This window comes from Moschus berezovskii, chromosome Y, assembly GCF_049115385.1.
Source record: "Moschus berezovskii isolate FMDL1 chromosome Y, NW_MosBer_1.0, whole genome shotgun sequence".
NCBI lineage: Eukaryota > Metazoa > Chordata > Mammalia > Artiodactyla > Moschidae > Moschus > Moschus berezovskii.
Genome location: NC_142489.1, coordinates 65,754,589 through 65,774,748, shown reverse-complemented (window position 1 = coordinate 65,774,748; position 20,160 = coordinate 65,754,589). Strand labels below are relative to the sequence as shown.

General features: G+C 45.5%; 1 pseudogene; it reads right to left on the bottom strand.

Moving 5' to 3' along the window:
• LOC148773145 (MYND-type zinc finger-containing chromatin reader ZMYND8-like) overlaps positions 1 to 20,160 on the bottom strand; it is a 135,075-nt pseudogene that overhangs the window by 101,814 nt on the left and 13,101 nt on the right.

The following is a 20,160-nucleotide window of genomic DNA, read 5'->3' as shown; positions in this document are numbered from 1 at the left end:
GCATCAGGGTCTTTTCAAATGAGTCAGCTCTTCGCATCAGGTGGCCAAAGAACTGGAGTTTCAGCTTCAACATCAGTCCTTCCAATGAACACCCAGGACTGACCTCCTTGAGGATGGACTGGTTGGATCTCCCTGCAGTCCAAGGGACTCTCAAGAGTCTTCTCCAACACCACAGTTCAAAAGCATCAATTCTTTGGTGCTCAGCTTTCTTTATAGTCCAACTCTCACGTGCATACATGATCACTGGGAAAAACCATAGCCTTGACTAGTTGGACCTTTGTGGTCAAAGTAATGTCTCTGCTTTTTAATATGCTGTCTAGGTTGGTCATAACTTCCCTTCCAAGGAGTAAGTGTCTTTGAATTTCATGGCTGCAGTCACCATCTGCAGTGATTTTGGAGCCCCCCAAAATAAAGTCAGCCACTGTTTCCACTGTTTCCCCATCTATTTGCCATGAAGTAATGGGACCGGATGCCATGATCTTAGTTTTCCAAATGTTGAGCAACTTTTTCACTCTCCTCTTTCACTTTCATCAAGAGGCTCTTTAGATCCTCTTCACTTTCTGCCATAAGAGTAGTGTCATCTGCATATATGAGGTTATTGATATTTCTCCCAGCAATCTTGATTCCAGCTTGTGCTTCTATTTTACAGATTGGGGGAGGGGGAAAGAGGCCCTGAGAAATCACTTGTCCTGGGACACAGAGAAAACTGAGACAGAGAGACAAGGCCAGAGACACGGGCTCTTCCCACAAATTCCCAAAGCATTAAGTTTTTTTTATCAAAGAAACAAGCCAAGCTTTAAAGCAGGTGATGCAAACTCACAGCAATGAGCCACATGGGGCAAGCAGGCGTGTTATCTAGGAAGCAACGTTTTGACCCAATGTGCTCCAGTATTTTGTAATTTGTTGTTTTAAACTTAGCATGTGCTGGCCAATTCACAAATCGGGAAGTTTCACACAGAAAATAAGATGTTAGGCTTGTCTGAAAGGGAAGAAGACCTGGCCATTCTGGGTCACTTGCCTGCAAGACTGGCTTGGGCTGAGAAATACTGGCCCCTTTCAGTTGGGGGAGCACTGTCTCCAGGTGGCCCAGCTGCCCAGCCCCCATCTGGCTCCCTGCCCTGAAGCAGAGTCAACCGCTACTGTGCTTCTACTGTTTTTCTACTTGTATTTGAGTCCAGAGGAAAGTCACCCATTTCCATGTCTCAAGCAAAAGGAAAAATGGTAAAACACCAGGAGTGTCCTCCATATACAAGCAAAAATGGGCAAAAGTCTATTTCTAACAATAATTTCATTTAACCATTTATGTTTTCTGCTCCCTGTAGTGAGTGTCATCCATCTGCTGGTAAATAATCCGATACCCTACACTTTCGAAAAGAGGAAATCCCCATCAACTCTGTATCATCTTCCTTCTAGAGCAATGGTTGCCATGATGGGATCATGGAAGAGAAAATCGTAAAAGGTTACCCACAAACAGCCCAGCAGGATCAGGAGTGAACTACATCCACCTCCTCCAGGGCTCAAATTGGAAGAATCTAAAAACCAAATCTGGTTTAATTTCTGGATGTCAGGGCTTGTGCAGTTGGTAATTAAAGGTTGGACAACAGAATGACAAGCATGGCCACACACGCGTGGATACTGGAGCCCAAAGGAGGTGAATTCGGATCCTGCTCCTCTGCTTCTATTAGTTGTGTGACCCTCAACGAGGGAGCTACCTCTCTGAGCCTCCGTTTCTTCCCCTGGACAATGGGTTCGATAACAGTATCAACCTTCCAGGACCATCTACGCACAGTGCAAGGGGCATACGAAGTCCTCCGTAAATCCTTATTAACAATAACAAACCGAGGACCTAGACCAGCTGCCTGCAAGAACCCAAGAAGACTACGAACTGCAAAATTTCATCCACGTCACTCAATGTCCTAACCAAATGGGCGACCCAGGAAGGAATGCTTTTGTTAGACAGCCTGGGTGACTCCCAGAGCACCCAGTGACAAAGAAACCTCACCTTGGACTGGCTTTCTCTACTGAGACCCAGCCAGCTCCTATTTCCTTACAAATGCCCTCCTGACTTTATTTACCTCGTCAACAAACATTCTAGAGCATTACTATGTGTATAAGACCAAGTATCTTGAAGAGGGCAAGTCTTTATAAGATCTTTATAAGAAAAACCTCTCTGCCCTCATGGAGCTTCCAGTCTAGATTGGGAGGGATACCCACACACACAAAGGGACCACAGATGTTTTGGAACTATGAAGTACCCCCAGGAGGTGGGCAGACAGGGAGGGCAGTCAAGAAAGTCTTCCTGGAGGAGGTGATGCCCAAGCTCAGCCTTAGGGATAGGTTTCGGGTAGGCAGTGTAAAACGGCAGGCAGCATGGGGACGAGGAAAGGAGGCAACAGATACAGAAGCAGGATGTATTTCCCAGGGGAAGGAGTGGGGAAGGGGCGTGGCCCAGCATGGAGGGGAAAGGTTTGTGTTGGACACATTGGACAACTGTGGGATACATGTGACCCTGAAATGAAGACACTGCCGTGTGCAGAGAAGCACACTGTAAAACTCAGGAGGCTCTTTCTGCTTCCAAATTTTCTTACAACTGGCACCTCGAGTCAGCAGGCTGCCACTCTCAAAGATCGTACTCTGACAAACTCAAAATACCCTCTGAACAGTTAACTAGCAAGTCTGAAATATTCTGCCAGGAGAAATATTTTTTGGTTGACCAAACGCGCCAAAGGTAAAACTGCTGCTAAAAAAGGAGCTGGGATTGGGCTTTCATTTCCACCAGGTGGTACCCCTAAAGACAGTATGATGGTGATAATCATATAAGCGAACCAAGACACACACCTCTTTGTGCTTTGCAACTCTCTATCGTCTTGCCAAGATTTAGCTGGAATCTGCTGTGAATCTGCCCCTTGGGGGAGAGGAGAGAGACAGGAGCAGACTGCAGCTGGACAGACTCAGCCAGATCCATCAGGTCCATCTCGGCCTTGCTTCAATCTTGAAGACACCACCACCCCCTCGTGAGATCAGGCACTGGAGGGAAATAGCGAATAACGCTCATCACTTGGCTTCTTCTAGAAAACACCTTTTTGAGCCCAGGAGGAGAAACCCTTAAATATCTCTATCGTTTACCCCAACAATATTATCTACTCGACAGCCTGGGCTAACTTGGACATAAGAGGCTGAGAGAACATTTGGCGGGTTTCTACTGAACTATCGCCTGGGTCACTTTCAATATGGAAAATGCACAACCCCAGCCAGATGGTTGGTTTCCATGAAGCTCAGCATCACTGTGGATCCTCCATAGCCAAAGATTACACTACGTTCAACTTCAACAATAGCAGAAAAATGACACACTGAGTCTGGCCACTTTGCTTTGAACTTCAGGCTCAGATCATCATGGGCTTGTAGCCTAGAGAGGTGCTGAGCCTCGCAGAGATAAAGCCTCACTGATAAAGATGGGGACCCCAACTCCTCATTTACCTAGAGAATTCATTCTTCGTCAACCTTGTCTGGAGGTCAAATTAAAGAAAGGGAAAATAGGAACTTCCCTGGTGGTACAGAGGTTAAACTCCATACTCCCAATGCAGGGGGCCCAGGTTGGATTTCTAGGCAGGGAACTAGATTCCACTTGCCCCGGCTAATAGTTCACATGCCACCAATGAAGGTCAAAGATCGCGCGTCTCACAAATAAGACCCCGCCTAACCAAATAAATATTTAAAGAAAGGGAAAACAAGACAGGCAGACACTCCAGCTGGTGTGCTGTACCTCCCTTTGGCTCCTGGTATCTATCTGAGGAATGGGGACCAATTAGTCTTGGAAAGGAACCTGTGTCTTCTTGCTCAGGTAAGATGTCAACTCCTCCTCACACCAACTGCGGGCAAAGACCTCTGCTTAATGACTCAGGTCCGAAGGTCCTGCCTGCCCCTACCACCACCCCAACCCCCATGTCTGCTGGGTCTTTGTTTGACCAAGTTGGCCCAGATTCCCAAGGCTCCATGAGCATGCATTTCTTGAATTCCTTCCCCACCTCCTCTGCTGCCACCTCTCAGTTCAGTTCAGTTCAGTTCAGTCGCTCAGTCGTGTCTGACTCTTTGCGACCCCATGAATCACAGCACGCCAGGCCTCCCTGTCCAGCACCAGCTCCCGGAGTTCACTCAAACTCATGTCCATCGAGTCGGCAATGCCACCCAGCCATCTCATTCTCTGTCATCCCCGTCTCCTCCTGCCCCCAATCCCTCCCAGCATCAGACTCTTTTCCAGTGAGTCAACTCGTCGCATGAGGTGGCCAAAGTATTGGAGTTTCAGTTTTAGCATCAGTCCTTCCAATGAACACCCAGGATGGAGACCCCCAGAACATAACAAGGGGACAAAATGGTGGAAGTAGCAAAGGCCCAGAAAACAGTGAGAGACTCTGCAGGCAGGAAGCACGGTCTTTCATCCTGACATCACCTCCAATAGACCCGAACGCTCTTGGGGTCTGATAAGGGGTGCCAAGTTCCCCTGACTGATCCCTGAAAGCAGGTCAGAAAGGATGTAGGATCCCTCAAGGATCCACCAAGAATAAAGATCAGCCTCCTCTGAGCTGGTTCCACTGGCTATCAGCTCACTATCCGACTTCTCCCATCTCTTTGCTACCCCCACCCAGAATGTCACCTCCAACCACCAACCTGGTACAAAGACCAAGATACAGACCGAGTGCTGGACCGCAGGGCTCCTCCAAAGCCTTCATTCTCCCACTTAACGTGACCATTGCACTCCGCCCAGCACCCAAGAAGGGGGGCTGCTCCTAATACCACACACCAGAGATTTACTCTTTTAAGGGGCCACACGTAGTCACCCCAAAGCCCCATCCAACCCACTCATAGAAGACTGGAGCCACAAATCGCTCAAACTTCATTTATCACCATAATGAGGGAAGATTAGGAATGGCTCTGTCCCAAGGGCACACTTGGGGTTGGCCACCAGGGAAATTCCAAAAGGGAGTTTTCACAGCACACTGGGAAAGCATCCTGTCATTAAAGAAATCGCTCTACGAAAACTGACCCGAGTGTGCACACGTGCATGCATGTCTTTGTCTGGTGTGTGTGCACATATTGATCTGGGGCCCTTCAGAGAGCCTCTCAGGGCTAGGAATGAAGATGCTTGCAAGGAGAATGGCTTAATGCTCAACTCCTTTAGAGGGGGAAGAATATTCATTCAATTTTACGGGAGAGGCATTTTTCGAAGTGAACAGACACCACAAAAGAGGGATCAAAGAGCAAAAAATAATAATAATTAAAAAAAAAAAACTAGGAGGAGGAGGACTGAGGAACATAGAAAAGAGGAAGATCAAACTAAACAGCAGCTGAAATGAGAACATGACAGTAAAAGGAGAAAGACAGGAGGCCCATCTCATCATTTCTGCTCTCAGAAATGAGGAACCACTGCATTCCAAAGGGAAAACACAGGCAGCCTTTTCATGCATAAAGTTAGAAAAGAAGTTATCACACAAAAATACTTCCCATGAAGTGGAGTAGCAGGAGATGGTGGTGTTGCCCGTGTTACAGCAGGACATCCTGTTCTCTACAACATTCCTATGTGGTTAACAGATTCCACACATCTGTTACCGAAAAACACAACTGACCATATCAGGTAGGGTTCAACCAATTTTTTCCATAAAGAGCCAGAGAGTAAATGAACCTTTGCAGGTGTATAGCCTCTACTCCAAAAGTGCCATAACATAATGCGTGAAATACTGCATTCCAATAAAACTTTATTTACAAAAACAAGTTGGGGGCCAGATTTGGTCCACAGGTTGGAATGTGTGCCAGCCCCTGACCGCTAACCATGCCTTAACATTGAAATCGCTCCCTGTCCAGTCCAGAGGTTTAGAAAAATAACCCTGACTACTTGGCCCCACCTCCAGAGACTGACTTCACAGGCATGAGGGAAGGCCTGAGTGGTGGCCTTAAAAAGGTTCCTCGGGTGTTTCCAATTGGCCAGTAAGGCTGTAAGCCCTGTATTACACAGACGTTGTCTGTGAGTAAAGAAAATGCCTCATGATTTGTCTTAACCCTTGTGCACCTTGTATGAAACCTTGGGGTTCATACAAACAGATCTACACATCACCAAAATAATCAAGTATGAGCATGCGTGTGTACCTGTGTGTGTCTACACTGCATCTTTTGTTTGTTTGGTTTTGCTTTTGTTCTTGCATGTGTGCTCAGTCATGTCTGATTCTTTGCAATCACATGGAGTGCATCCCGCCAGGCTTCTCTGTCCATGAGACCTCCCAGGCTGGAATATTGGAATGGATTGCCATTTCCTTCTCCAGGGGGATCTTCTTGACCCAGGAATCTAACCCACGTCTCTGGCATTGGCAGGCGGAGTCTTTATCACGAAGCCACCTGGAAAGCCTAGAGTGCATGTGGCCTACCCATGTGTGTCTACAGTAAGTGCAATGTCTTAATTTTAGCCTAAAAACTGAATATTCATAATCAAGAGGAATGAAAAATAAAGCACTTCTTTTCACAAAATATGGGGTCAACGTGCTATTGTAATGTTTATTCTAATGAGAAACCACCAAAAGCCAGGGAGGGGACTGCTCTAGGGTCCCTGGGAATGGACCTTTAGGAGTTGAGTGTCACAAACTTTCAACAGTGTATGGACTCAACTGTCCTCCACAGAGAGAAAAAGATGAGCTTCTCTTTCTCATTTGGCTCCTAGCAGCTTGTGCAGACAGTGTCAGACTTTATTTTTGGGGGGCTCCAAAATCACTGCAGATGCTGATTGCAGCCATGAAATTAAAAGACGCTTACTCCTTGGAAGGAAAGTCATGACCAACCTAGATAGTATATTAAAAAGCAGAGACATTACTTTGCCAACAAAGGTCCGTCTGGTCAAGGCTATGGTTTTTCCCGTGGCCATGTATGGATGTGAGAGTTGGACTATGAAGAAGGCTGATCGCCGAAGAATTGATGCTTTTAAACTGTGGTGCTGGAGAAGACTCTTGAGAGTCCCTTGGACTGTAAGAGATCCAATCAGTCCATTCTAGAGGAGATCAATCCTGGGTGTTCACTGGAGGGACTGATGCTAAAGCTGAAACTGCAATACTCTGGCCACCTCATGCGACGAGTTGACTCACTGGAAAAGACTCTGATGGTGCGAAGGATTGGGAGCGGGAGGAGAAGGGGATGACAGAGAATGAGATGGCTGCATGGCATCACCGACTCTATGGACATGAGTTTGCGTGAACTCCGGGAGTTGGTGCTGGACAGGGAGGCCTGGCGTGCTGTGATTCATGGGGTCGCAAAGAGTCAGACACGACTGAGCGACTGAACTGAACTGAACTGAGATTATCAGGACTCCTTCTGCCCTTCTACATCGGGAATATCTGCAGAATCCAACCTAGCTGTCAACATTTAAACTTCTCAGCTGATAGGAAGACAGCTTAGGCTATAAATGCAAACCAGGGACTAAAAGAAAGAAGGAAAGAAAGAAACACACCCACTTCGGAGAAATGAGGCACCAACCTTACCTTGCTGATGGGAACATAAATCAGAACCACCCTTCAGAGGGCAATCTGGCAATATCTCTCCAAATATCAGCAGCACAGAGCCTGTGGCCCACGGCTCCACTTCTAGGAACATATCCTTTGGATTCACTCCCACCTGGGCAGAAGGGTCTTCATCGCAGCTGTTTCCAACAGCAAAAATAGAGAACTACTCAATACGTAAAGTGCCTGGATGAATAAGTTACCATTCATCTTTAAAGGGAAGAAAATACAGCCACTAAAATAACAGCGTGATAGCTCTGTGTGCAGTGAAATGGAAAGCCCATCTGTTTAATGAAAAGGAAAATAGTAAAGGACATTAGCGCTGGTGTAGGGGAGAAAAGGAGGAAAGGAAATGCAGATACTAATATATGTGTTCTTGGGCTTCTCAGTGTGGACATTAGTGCCTTGCAGGTGGGAGTAAATGGCCAGGAGCAGTTCTGGCACTGCAAAATGTTTGACAGCAATCATGACCTCCACCCACTAGATGGCAGTAGCACTCACATCCCTGGGACAATAAAGGGTCCAGGGGATTCCCTGGTGGTTCAGTGGTTAAGACTCCATCTTCCAACTGAGGAAGCACAGGTTTGATCCCTGGGAATTAAGATCCCACATGAGACACACGGTGCAGCCCTCCCCTGGACTCCCTGTTCAAAAGTGTCTGGAGAATCCCAGGGATGGGGGAGCCTGGTGGGCCGCCATCTAATGGGGTCGCACAGAGTTAAAACTGTCTCAGTTCAGTTCAGTCACTCAGTCGTGTCCGACTCTCCGCGACCCCATGAATCACAGCACGCCACGCCTCCCTGTATATCACCAACTCCTGGAGTACACTCAAACCCATGTCCACAGAGTCGGTGATGCCACCCAGCCATCTCATTCTCGGTCGTCCCCTTCTCCTCCCGCCCCCAACCTTTCCCAGCATCAGAGTCTTTTCCAGTGAGTCAACTCGTCGCATGAGGTGGCCAAAGTATTGCAGTTTCAGCTTTAGCATCAGTCCCTCCAATGAACATCCAGGATTGATCTCCCTTAGAATGGACTGGTTGGATCTCCTTGCAGTCTAAGTGACTCTCAAGAGTCTTCTCCAACACCACAGTTCAAAAGCATCGATCCTTCGGCGATCAGACTTCTTCACAGTCCAACTCTCACCTCCATACATGACCACGGGAAAAACCATTGCCTTGACTAGACGGACCTTGGTTGGCAAAGTAATGTCTCTGCTTTTTAATATACTATCAAGGTTGGTCATAATCTAGACATTGTTAAGTGGGGCCCAGATCACCCAGACTGAGGTCGAAAAGAGCTTTCCAAGGAGACTAAATAGAGCCAACAAGGAAAGAGGATGGACCAAAAAAATAAAAGGGGCCAACACTGGTCACACTATTATTTTCACAGGTGGGGAGTGATAAAGAGGAACAGGTGATCAGAGGTTACAGGTATAGACTGACTTTTCATTAATCATCTTTCGGTACTTTGACTTGGAGAAGGGGATGGCAATCTATGCCAGTATTCTTCTCTTAAGAATTCCCTGGACAGAAGAGCCTGGCAGGCTACAGACCATGGGATCCTACCTTGACTTCTTGTTCCCTGTGCATTCATTACATAGAAAAACATTTTTTTCTTCAATTATGTGATTCCTCAAAAATCAGAACACACTAACGAACAGCCAAGCCAGCTTTGATGTATGATGGACTAAAATCCCACTACCTAAGGCTCCAGCCATAAAAGAAACAGCCATCAAAGCAAAATGTTTTAAGGGCACTTCCTATGTGGTCATTGATTAAGACCACGCTTTCACTACAGGGGGCACGGGTTCCATCTCTGGTCAGGGAGCTAAGATGCCATGAGTCACACCCCACCTCCAAAAAGTTTTAAAACAAAAATATAAACACTCCTTTATAAGTTAAAAGAAAAAAAAAAAAAACTCCTTTATTCAAAAGACACAGGCAGACTATAAAGAATGGTCTTGCAGGAGGCACAAGTTAATGGCTCCTTCAAACGAATAATGTCTTTAGACAAGACACCCTGGAAGATGCTCTTGTCAGTCAGTAAAGCAGACATCTTTCTCACCTCATTCACTCTAAGAAAAAAAAGAAAAATCAAGACAACAACTGGAAAACTGGGGTACCCAGACCTGCATCCAAGACCTCAAAGAATGCCTGGCTTCCAAAGTCTTGCTTTCTGCAGAGAAAAGCAAGGAGGCTGGTGACATTGACAGTGGAAGAATAAACAAGAAGAAAGTTTTCAGGTCTGAGGATTTCTGTTTTTCTTGAAAATTCAGGGTTGGACAGCACAAATTCAATGGGTGGGAGCTGCCTCCTTGAAAAAAAAGTACTTTGTGCTTCATTCCATTGCCATCCAAATCCTTATCTGACCCTTGATTCCTACAGCTGGGCCAACGAACCCTACAGCAGCAAGTGGTGAGAGCTCGTGAAAGTGAAAAGATGCCCTGTCCTGCAGCATTGCAGATGATTTGTCTTGGTTAAAAAGCTACATGGCAGACAGACCCAAATCTAAAGGCAAAACTCAACCACAAGCCATGTGTGATCCTGGGTAGGTAACTTTATTTCTCTGTGCAATGGGGCTATTACCTTACCTTGAAGGTTACTGTATATATATATATATTTTAATAGTTTTCCCATACAGAGAGTAAAGTTCACTTTTTGGAGAATCCAGGAATCTTAACACCTGTGCAGATGCAAGTAAACACCAGGACAAAACAAATAGAATGCAGAACTGCCACACATGACTGGCAAAGAGGAAGGGTGACCGTGAGAATGCTTCTGTACAGCTTTCTTTTTGAGGGTGTGGAGGCGGGAGGAGAGTGTGAGAAAGCAAACCACACTGCTGAGAACTAGGAGTGAACCTGAGGGGCCCAGACTGGTCCTTGCATGTTCAAATAAGGAGCTCCCACCAGCCAACCTGAGCTGGAGCCCCTCAAGCCACTGTCCCATCACTCCTGGGTTGCAAGACCAGGTGACTGTGATAAACAAGGCCTCAGCCCCAGTGGGGACAGAGACTCACTCCAACTCCAACACCTCTGTCTCTGCATTCCCATCCCTGGGGCCCCCTCTCCAGTTCTCATTTCCTCCCTCTGAAAATGGCATCACAGGACAAGATGAGCCCAGAGGGCACTGACCACCAGAGTCTGTGTCTTCAGGCTGGAAGATCACTCCACACTAGTGGCTTCCTGTCCCTCCATAAAACCTGGTATATTCAAAGGGCTCCGGATAGCACACCCCAAGTATTGCTTCTCTGCTTGTCTCCTGCTCCTTTCTCAGCCTCCTCTGCTCACTTTTCCTAATGCCTACATGCACAGTGGGCTTCCCTGATGGCAAAGAACCCGCCTGCCAAAGCAAGAGACACAGGTTCGATCCCTGGGTTGGGAAGGTCCCCTGGAGAAGGAAATGGCAACCCACTCCAGTATTCTTGCCTGGAAAGTCCCATGGACAGAGGAGCCTGGGGGCTACAGTCCATGGGGTTGCAAAGAGTCAGACAGGACTAAGCAACAACAACACGGGCAAGTGGATCAGGCCTCTCACTCTTTCTTTATGCTCCTGGCCAGGGTCTCTGAACGTTCGCACTACTGCCATCGCGGCTGCATAATTCTCTGCCGTGGGGATTGTTCTGTGCACTGCAGAAGATTTAGCAGCATCCCTGGTCAGCAATCACTTGCCAGCAGCTTCCCTCGTTCCCCACTTCGCCTAACTTATGAGACCTACTGCTTTGAATCCAATCCCATCAATACATCTATATTCTCAGAATTGCACGTTCTGCCCTGACCTGGCCTGATTCAAGCCTCCAACTACCCTCATGTTCTCTCCACCTAGGAATCTAGCAGGCATCTCAAACTTGCGAAATTGAGACCTGAACCCAGTGGCTCTTGTTTCTCCTGCTGTATCCAAACCTGTCAACCCAGGCAAGACCCAGCAAATCTCTGCTGCAGGGCCTGCTCCAGAGGAGCAGGCTGTAGCAACAGCCTCCTAACCAAGCTGCAACAATGACTCCAGCAATCATAAAGTGGCTGGACGAAAACAGAAATGAAGTTCAGCTAGGGATGTGTCTGGAGATGAAAGTAAAGATCTGATGCTGTAAAGAATGTCACTGCATAGGAACCTGGAATGCTATGTCCGTGAATCAAGGTAAGTTGGATGGGGTCAAGCAGGACAGAGCAAGAGTAAACCTCAGTGTCTTAGGATTCAGGGAACTAAAATGGAGTGGGATGAGCAAATTTAACTGGGATGGTCATTATATCTACTACAGTGGGCAAGAATCCCATAGGAGAAATGGAGGAGCCCTCGTAATCCACTAAAGAGTCCGAAATGCAGTACTTGGGTGCAACCTCCAAAATGACAGAATGAGCTCAGTTCATTTCCAAGGCAAACCATTCACTTTACTGAAGTCTCTGCCCCAAATGCTGATGCTGAAGAAGCTGAAATTAATCAGTTCTATGAAGACCTACACGACCTTGTAGAACTAACACCAAATGAAAGATGTCCTTATCATCTCAGGGGACTGGAATGCAAAAGCAGGAAGTCAAGAGGTACCTGGAGCGACAGGCAAGTTGGACCTTGGAGTACAAAATGAAGCAGGGCCCAGACTAATCAAATTCTGCCAAGAGAATGCACTGGTCATACCAAATATCCTTTTACAACAGCACGAGAGAAGACTTTACAGGAGGATGTCACCAAATGGTCTATGCTGATGTCAGATTGATAATATTCTTGGGAGCAATCAAGGGGGAGAAGCTGTATACGGTCTGCAAAAACAAGACCCGGAGTTGACTGTGGATCATCATCAGATCATCAGCTTCTCATGGAAAAAATGCAGGCTTAAACTAAACGGGGCAGAGTGGGGTGTGGGTAGAGGGCAGAACCACTAGGCCAGTCAGGTACAACTTGAATCAAATCCCCTCTGAATATGCGGTGGAGGGGAAAAATCGTTTCAAGGGTTTAGATCTAGTAAACAGAGTGCCTCAAGTACTGTGGAAGGAGATCCAAAATATTGTACAGCGAACAAACCCATCCCAAAGAAAAATAAAAGCACGAAGGCAAAGTGATTGTCTGAGGAGGGTTTACACATAGCTGTGGAAAGGAGAGAAGCAAAAAGCTTGACGAAAAGGCAAAGGAACCCCAACTAAGTGCAGAGTTCCAGAGAATAGCAAGGAGAGACAAGCAGGGCTTCTTCAATAAACAATGCAAAGGAATAGAAGAAAACAACAGAAGGGGAAAGACTAGAGCTCTCTTCAAGAAAACTGGAAATATCCAAAGAACATTTCATCCAAAGATAGGCACAAAAAAGGACAGAAACCGTAAAGGCCGAAAAGAAACAGAAGAGATCAAGATGCGATGGAAAGAATATATAGAGGTCTAGAAAAAAAAAAGGCCTAAACGACCCAGATAAGCACCCTTCACCTTCCCAGAGCCAGACATTCAGGAGTGTGAAATCAAGTAAGATGATGGAATTCCAGCAGAGCTACTTAAAATCCTAAAAGACAATGGTATCAAGGTGCTGCACTCAAGACGTCAGCAAATCTGGAAAACCTAATAACAGCCACGGGCCTGGAAAAGGGCAATCCTTTTCCCAATTTCCAAGAAGGGTAGGACGAAAGAACGTTCAAACCATGGCACAATTGTGCTCATCTCCCACGCTAATAAAGTTATGCTCAAAATCCTTCATGCTAGGCTTCAGCATTACATGAACTGAGAAATTCCAGATGTTCAAGGTGGGCTTAGGAACATCAGAGGAACCAGATCTCAAGTTGTCACCATTGGCTGGATCACAGAAATAGCAAGTTAACTCCAGAGAAACCTCTACCTCTTTTTCACTGACCACTCTATAAAGTCTTTGGTTGTGTTGATCATAACAGATTGTGGAAAACTCTTAAAGAGGTGGCAATACAGGACCATCTTTACCTGGATCCTGAGAGACCTGTAGGCAGGTCAGGAAGCAACAGTTAGAACCAGGTATGGAACAATTGATTGGTTCAGGATTGAGAAAGGATGACAAGGCTGTTGATTGTCACCTTGCTTATTGAACTTAAGTGCATAGCACATCATGAGAAATGCCAGGCTGGATGAGTTGCAACCCCAAATCATGATTGCTGGGAGAAATGTCAACCACCTAAGATATGCATATGAATACCCCTCTAATGACAGAAAACGAACAGGGACTAAAGAACCTCTTCATGGGGGTGAAGGAGGACAGTTCAAACGCAGGCATAAAACTCATTATAAAAACCCAGATCACAGTATCCGATTCCATCACTTCATGGCAAATAGAAGGGGGAAAGGGGAAAGCTGTGCCAGATTTCCTCTTCTTGAGCTCTAAAATCACTGCAGATGGTGACGGAAGCCATCAAATTAGAAAACACGTATTGGCAGGAAAGCTATGACAAACCTAGACAGTGTGTAAAAAGGCAAAGCTATCACTTTTCTGACAAAGGTCCAAAGAGTCGAGGCTATGGTCTTTCTAGTAGTCACATATGGTTTTCAGAGATGGACCAAAAAGGAGGCAGAACACCAAAGAACTGATGCTTTCTGAACTGTGGGCCTGGAGAACTCCTGACAGTCCCTTGGACAGCAAGGAGACCAAGCCAGTCAATGTTCAAGGAAATCAACCCTAAATTCTCATCGGAAGGACTGCTGCTGAAGCTGAAGCTCTAATACTTTGGCCACCCGATGTGAAGAGCCAACTCACTGGAAAAGACCCTGATGCTGGGAAAGACTGTAGGCAGAAGGTTAAGCCGGAGACAAGGATGAGATGGTTGGGTGGCATCACCGATGCAGTGGCTATGAACCTGGACAAACTCCGGGAGATGGTGGAGGACAGGGAGACCTGGCGTGCTGCCATCCACAGCTTCACAAAGTGTCAGACACATCTTGGCCACTGAGCCACCACAAGGGTGTGTCCTAATTTCATTCTTTTACTTTTAGCTGTCAAGATTTTCCAGTATCACTTTTAAAAGAAATGATCTTTTCTCCCTTGCATATTGCTGCCTCCTTTGTTGTAGATTACGGGACCATTTGGGCATGAGTTTATCTCCGGGTTTTCTATCGTGTTCCATTGGCCTATATTCCTGTTTCTGTCTCAGTTCCATGCCGCACTGATTACTATCAGTTCAGTTCAGTTCAGTCGCTCAGTCGTGTCCGACTCTCCGCGACTCCATGAATCACAGCAGGCCAGGCCTCCCTGTCCATCACCAACTCCCGGAGTTCACTCAAACTTACGTCCACAGAGTCGGTGATGCCATCCAGCTATCCCATTCTCTGTTGTCCGCTTTTCCTTCCGCTCTCACCCTTTCCCAGCCTGAGTCTTTTCCAGTGAGTCAACCTGTCACATGAGGCGGCCAAAGTACTGCAGTTTCAGCTTTAGCATCAGTCCTTCCAGTGAACACCCAGGATTGATCTCCTTTTGTAGTAAAGGCTGAAGTCAGGGAGCCTGAATCCTACAGCTCTTCTTTTTCTCTCTCAAGACAGCATGGCTCTTTAAGGGCTTCTCTATTTTCATACAAGTTTGAAAAAAATTTTTTTTCTATTATCTGTGAAAAATGCCATTGGTAATTTCATAGGAATGGCACTGAATCTGTAAATTGCATTTTGCAGTGTAGCCCTTTTCACAATATCAATTCTTCCAGTACACGAGAATGGTATATCTCTCCATATCTTTGTGTCACCTTTGTTTCATCCATGCCTTATTATTTTCTGTGCACCAGTCTCTTCCCAGCCTAGGCAGGTTTATTCCCAGGAATTTTACTCTTCTTGTGGCCATGGTGAATGGGATTGCTTCCTTAGTTTCTATTTTTGATGTTTTGTTGTTATTGTATAGGAAAGCAAGAGTTTTCCGTGTGTTAATTTTGTATCCAGCAACTTCCCTAAAGTCCTTAATTAGTTCTAGTCATTTCCTGGTGGCATCTTTGGTTTCTCTGGGCATGGTATCACATCATGGGCAAACAGTGGCAGTTTCACCTCTTCTTTTTCAGTTTGTTTGAAAATGGTTTCCTTCTTTTCCTCTGATTGCTGTCACTCGGAGTCCCAAGACTATACTGAATAACAATGGTGAGAGTGGGCATCTTTGTCTTATTCTAAACCTTAGGGGACATGCTTTTACCATTGGGGATCATGTTTGCAGTGGATTTATCCATATGTGGTAGCCGTTATTAGCATGAAGAAGATTCCCTCTGATCCCACTGCCTGAACAGGTTTTCCCGTACACCCATCATAAATGGGTGTTGGATTTTGTCAAAAGTGTTTTTTGCGTTTTTATCCTAAATAGTTTCAAGAGCTCTCCTTGGAAAATCTAGTTATCTTTCAGTGTTCTTTCTTCCTTTTGCCCCCTGATGCAAAGAGCTGACTCATTAGGAAATGCCCTGATGCTGGGAAAGATTGAAGGTAAAAGGAGAAGTGGTCAGCAGATGATGAGATGGTTCAGTAACATCACCAAACCCAAGGACATGAATCTGAACAAATTCTGGGAGACAGGGAAGGGAAGTCTGGCAGGCTAGAGTCCATGGGGTTCCAAAGAGTTGGGTATGGCTTACTGACTGAACAACAACACAAATTCTCTCCTTCTGTGATTCACTCTTGACTACTTCCTTTCCTAACGCACTTCACCCTATCCATATCTCAGTTATGCTAATTTCACTCCTTATCATGCTTTAGATTCAGCCACATATCACTGTCTTTTTTGCCACCCACCTGGCACCAAATGTAGGATTTCTCAACTTCAGATGACTCAGTGGTCTCCTATCCATCCTCTAGCATGCACATATTTCAATCGGACACTGTCTACCTTGATACAGTCAGAGAAAATTGTCACTCACCAGCTAAGCCATGTGACAGGAAGCAAGATCTTGAGAAGAGCCTACGAGGACTCTGGATTCTAACTTATTCTCGATCTTCACGTTGTTCCTTTAACTCTATTCTTCAATCACACTGAACTTTCAGTCTGTGCTCGGTTCTCCTCGGTCTCACCGTCTGTGCCTATGCCATTCCTTCTGCATCCATTGCTTTTTCCTTGTTGTTAATGCCTATGAGACCTTATTTTAACTTCCTCACGCAGCTGTTTCTGACTTAGATTGTTAAATAGATCACTACTTCAGATTGACCTGTTCGATGTGCTTTGATAGTCTTCGCTGACTGGAACAGACGGTCATCTCCCAAGTCTATTTCGCTTGGGATTTTATTCGATTCTCTTCTGGAGTAGAGGCCTGTTTTTGAAACATATAACCTAAATAATGGAATCGATAAGAAACATGGTTTTTTTAAACTTACTAATCTTAATAAGCTTAATAAACTCTGGATTCAAAGACAGATTATTGAGATCCTGTCCCAACAAAAAAGAAGTATATTGTTTACAAGTTAAAACCAACACCTTTGGGAGGATAGAAAATGGCGGAGGAATAGGACGGGGCGACCACTTTCTCCCCCACAAATTCAGCAAAAGAACATTCGAACGCTGAGTAAATCCCACAAAACAACTTCTGAATGTCCGCAGAGGACATCAGGCACCCAGAAAAGCAGCCCATTTTCTTCTAAAGGAGGTAGGAAAGAGTATAAAAGAAATAAAGAGAGTCAAAAGAGGGAGGGATGGAACTCCATTCCAGGAAGGGAGGCTAAAAAAAAAAAAAAAGAGAGAGAGAGAGAGACAGAGAAGTTTCCAAACACCTGGAAACACTCATGGGCGAGTCTGTGGCGAGCCTTGGAACCTCAGAGGGCCACATAACCAGGAGAAAAAAAAATAAAAAATTAAAACCCACACACTAAATGCCCAGAGGAAACTCTCAGCGGAGAAGCGGCGCACCTGCCCCGCAACTCCCACTAGCAAGCGGGGGCTGGGCAGAAGGCAGCGCTTAGAGAGAGGACCGAACCTAAACGCCCCAAGGGCAATCTGAGGGCATTAATGGGGAGATAGCTAAGCAGACTGTGGGATAGTGACCCTGCGGAAAGGCGAAAAGCCTGTGAAAAGGTGAAAAGCCTGTGAAAAGGCGAAAAGTCCCAACCTAAGACTCTGCCAGCCCCGCTCACAGAACAAAGGACTGAGCAGAGTGAGCCAGCTGCGGCTGACCCATCCCCCATCCCCCGCCGACACAGGCAGGGAATGCAGCCAGCGCCAGAAGGGGCAAATACGGCCCCAGTGACGCCTCCAATACCAAGTGGCAGGCAGGCTTCGTCGCTGACCGAGACTTCTTGGTTTCGGGCTGGTCGATATCCGACTGAGAAGGTGCACCCGTTGTACACCCAGAAAACCGAGCGGCAGGGAGCAGGGAGGCAATAAGTCGCAGTGACTGCGCTTGGCAAACGCCTGGTCACCTGAGCTGCTCGGACCGGGGAAGGTACAAAATGCAGGCCCAGCTAAGTCGCACCTTTGTGGAGTTCCTGAGGACCTGAACCTGAGCCGCTCAAACCTGGGAGGTGCATACACCAGTGCCAGCCACAGACAGTGCCAGACAGAGCAACCTAGAGCCTGAGCAGCATAAACAGGGAAAGCACACATGCCACCAGCGGGGGCAATCCCAGTGTAGCTGAGACACTGCACGAACTCCCCACAGACGCCAGGGATATTTGGTAGCAGCCTCCCTCACTCCCCACATCACGACTGAACAGAGAGAAGAAATCCAGCCCCACACACAGAGAGGAGACTACATAATTAAGAAAACTCCACAAACTGTCAGAAGACGGAAAGGCCACCCCAAGCAAAGCAGTATAAGTAAGATGAAGTGGCAGAATAATACCCAGCAAGTAAAGGAACAGGATAAATGCCCACCAACACAAAAAAAAGAGGAAGATATAGGGAACCTACCTGATAAAGAATTTCGAATTTTAATAGTGAAAATGATTCAAAATCTGGAAAGTAAAACGGAGATACAGATTAATAACTTGGAGAAAAGGATTGAGAAGATGCGAGAAAGTTTTAATAAGGATTTAAAGGAAATAAAAAAGAGTCAGTATACAATGAATAATGCAATAGATGAGATCAGAAACACTCTGGAGGGAACAAACAGTAGAAAAATGGAGGCAGAAGACACGATAAGTGAGCTAGAAGACAGAATTGTAGAAATTAATAAAACAGAGAGGGGGAAAAGTAAAACGAATTAAAAGACATGAGGACAATATTAGAGACCTCTGGGACAATGTTAAACGCCACAACATTCGAATCATAGGAGTCCCAGAAGAAGCAAACAAAAAGAAGGTCCATGAGAGAATACTTGAGGAGATAATAGTTGAAAACTTCCCTAAAATGGGGAAGGAAATATTCAGCCAAGTCCAAGAAACACAGAGAGTCCCTAACAGGATAAACCCAAGGCGAAATACTCCAAGGCACATATTAATCAAATTAACAAAGATCAAACACAAACAACAAATATTAAAAGCAGCAAGGGAAAAGCAACAAATAACACACAAGGGGATTCCCATAAGGATAACAGCTGATCTTTCAACAGAAACCCTTCAGGCCAGGAGGGAATGGCAGGACATACTTAAAGTGATGAAAGAAAGTAACCTACAGCCCAGATTATTATACCCAGCAAAGATCTCGTTCAAATATGAAAGAGAAGTCAAAAGCTTTACAGCCAAGCAAAAGCTGAGAGAATTCAGCATCAACAAACCAGTTCTCCAACAAATACTAAAGGATCGTCTCTAGACAGGAAACACAGAAAGGGTGTATAAACTCGAACACAGAGCAATAAAGAAAATGGCTACAGGATCATACTTATCAATAATCACCTTAAATGTAAATGTGTTGAATGCCCCAACCAAAAGACAAAGGCTGGCTGAATGGATACAAAAACAAGACCCCCAAATATGTTGTCTACAGGAGACCCACCTCAAAACGAGGGACACATACAGGCTGAAAGTGAAGGACTGGAAAAAGGTATTCCACGCAAATAGAGACCAAAAGAAAGCAGGAGCAGCAATACTCATATCAGATAAAATAGATTTTAAAACAAAGGCTGTGGAAAGAGACAAAGATGGAAACTACATAATGATCAAAGGCTCAATGCAGGAAGAAGATATAACAATTCTAAATATTCATGCACCCAACATAGAAGCACCGCAATATGTAAGACAATTACTAACAAGTATGAAAGGGGAAATTAACAACAACACAATACTAGTGGGAGACTTCAATACCCCACTCACACCTATGAATAGATCAACTAAACAGAAAATTAACAAGGAAACACAAACTTTAATAGATACAATAGACCAGCTAGACCTAATAGATCTCTATAGGACATTTCAGCCAAAAACAATGAATTTCATCGTTTTCTCAAGCGCACGCAGAACCTTTTCCAGGATAGATCACATCCTGGGCCATAAATCTAGCCTTGGTAAATTCAAAAAAAAATTGAAATCATTCCAAGCATCTTTTCTGACCACAATGCAGTAAGATTAGATCTCAATTACAGGAGAAAAACTATTAAAAATGCCAACATATGGAGGCTGAACAACACACTGCTGAATAACCAACAAATCACAGAAGAAATCAAAAGAGAAATAAAAATAGGCATAGAAATGAATGAAAATGAAAACACAACAACCCAAAACCTCTGGGACACTGTAAAAGCAGTGCTAAGGGGAAGGTTCATGGCAATACAGGCACACCTCAAGAAACAAGAAAAAAGTCAATTAAT